This window comes from Aplysia californica, unplaced genomic scaffold (assembly GCF_000002075.1).
Source record: "Aplysia californica isolate F4 #8 unplaced genomic scaffold, AplCal3.0 scaffold01452, whole genome shotgun sequence".
Taxonomy (NCBI): domain Eukaryota; kingdom Metazoa; phylum Mollusca; class Gastropoda; order Aplysiida; family Aplysiidae; genus Aplysia; species Aplysia californica.
In genome coordinates, this window is record NW_004798722.1 from 76939 (window position 1) to 79623 (window position 2685).

Below are 2685 nucleotides of genomic sequence, written 5' to 3' on the forward strand. Positions count from 1 at the left end.
CACACACACACACACACACACACACACACACACACACACACACACACACACACACATACATCACACTCACAAACACACATACACTCACACACACAGAGTTTTATGTGGAGTCGCAGATGGGCTCTTCGCAGTCCCACACAGAGAACATGAGTTTGATCCCGAAAGGGGAATTTTTTTTAAACCGAGATTTTAGGGTTTGTCTGGAAGGGTCGAAGCAGGCCACCTCTGAAATAATCTAAATTGCACATCTTTGGAGGCGTCAAATACCACAATTACCAAAGAGGTTTTATACTAAAGGGCTAGAGCTTGCGTCAGTGACGTCACCCATGGGGGAGCGCCCGCCATAGTGGTGCAGGCAAGAGGGCAAATTGATACACTGTTTCTGATACGTGGATTGCACCAGTTACACCCAGTGACACTGGGGATAGGCCCAGGAACTATTCCCAGTAAAAAAAAGGCCCAGAAACCACTGGGAATAGGCCTGAATTGTTCGCAGTATCACTGGGAATAGGCTAAGAAACTGTTCCCATTGACACCGGGAACAGACATGTCCCATTAGATCTATACTTGTTCCCACACTGATCTACATGGGCATGATGATGATGGGTTACTAAATACTTGACTATATCTAATGTTGATCTAGAATTATTGTTTTAAAAGAAAGGAATGATCATTCAATGTTTGCTTGTTATTCAGTCGTAATTTAAATTTACATGTAGATAGATCTAGATCTAGATCTAATACGGATTTTGGAGACCATGGTACAGGACAGGTGGAAATCCTTATTTGATTCTTCTTTCTTCTAGATCTAGATAATCTAGATCTGGATCTAGATAATCTAGATCTAGATCTAGATCTAGGCTACGGTCAAGTCTAGGCCCAAGTAAGAGAAGAAAACAAAAGTATTGAACTGAAGTGAGAAGAGAGTCAACAGTACACGTTAGAATAGAATCTAGGCCTAGAATCTTGATCTTCTGAAAAGCTGCAAAATTTCTCTTCAAACTCTGTGAAGGAGGAGAACTTCGGGCTCGCCGCCCAATTCCATCCTCATCGCAAATTTGTATCGAAGTGAAAATTCAAAGGCAAAGACTTCTGATATTTTATTAAAAGCAAAAGAGTTTTCTTGTCACTGGGAATAGTTTCTGTACCTATCCCCAGTGTCACTGGGAATAGTCACTTCGATAGTTAAAATATGAATCCTGTAACACTTTGTAGAACTGTGTACAAATTACGATAATGCACTCTTTGTGTCGTGACTAGGTACAAACTCGTATGAGAAGGAGAGTTATCACAACTGTCACATCTAAGCAGTTAGTAGCCTACGTGTAAACATATTATAATAGCTTTTTCACTTTCGTCTGTCCGCATGAAAATAATTCTAGCTCATTTATTCATTTGCTAATGCTCACTTAGAATTGGAGGGCAGCGACTAAACAAAGAAAATATTCTTAAAAGGTATTGATAGCAGTAATAAAACATTTTTAAAAAATTGAGCCCTGTGTTAAACACCGCCCTTAGGGTGCATAATATAAAGGATCATTACAATAAATAATTAACAATAACACATAGCATATAAATTGCTCATTTTGAAATTATAATGAATAACATAATAAACCCAGTCTTAAGAACCCTCATATCACCCACAGAGTCTACAAGCACGCACTGCGTTGTATCAGTGGTTTCATTGTTCACAGTGTCGCCAAGACGATCCGCCGAGTAAAGTGTAAGATTTTTCTGACACCAAGTTGTCAAGCTGACAAACGCCGCACCCACGCACTGTTTACGCATCGTAAGGACAGTGGGACCCCTCAAGGAAAGAAGACTGTACTATCTCTTCTGTCTCTGAATCTATGGCCATACACTACTTAATAAGAGATGTACAAGCAAAGAATTTAAATAGTTCTATTTTTAAATTCTTTGCGTACAAGTCTCCGACAAGGCGTGGTCACTTATCACAGTAGTGAATATATAATAGTTCGGTCGTCATTAAAGTCTGGCGATGACCAATGCCTCTGCAGAGGTGATTATTAATAATAATAATAAAAGAAATAGAAGAAATATAGTATTAAGATTATTGGTGGCCTCTGCTATGACCAATATAATATAAGACCTAGAAGAAAAGTGGTGAAGGTATATGAAAGAGGTGGAAAAGACCTTTAATAGTCCGCCTTTCTCTAAATCATTTCTTTTTGCTTCAATAGTGAGTTTTATTTTTTCTCTTCATTTTACAGTTCTGTGAACAATAAATTTCAGTTTTGAAGTGCCCGAGATGCATACTAGGACTATAGCAGCGCCGAAAAGAACGAGAAGAGAAGGCAAGATACGCCAAATAATCGTCCTTTCAGGCGACTAGCCTAGTGCAAAACGTGTGATTCCTTGAAGAGAACGGACAAGAGAAGTGGAGGATAACTATTTATAACCAGGTCAGGCAAAACTATATTTAATATGTTGGAAAAAAGTGAACATGAAATAGGGTGAAGAGAGGGATGGGGAGCATGATACAAAGGCGGAATCATAAATGAAAGGGAAAGAAAATGAAATAACAATAACAAACTTTGATTCAGACGTGGAGGAGCACACTTCACAGACATATTATAATAGTGGAATAAAAACAGACGCGTCTGTTTGTATATATGTGTGTGTGTGTGTGTGTGTGTGTGTGTGTGTGTGTGTGTGTGTGTGTGT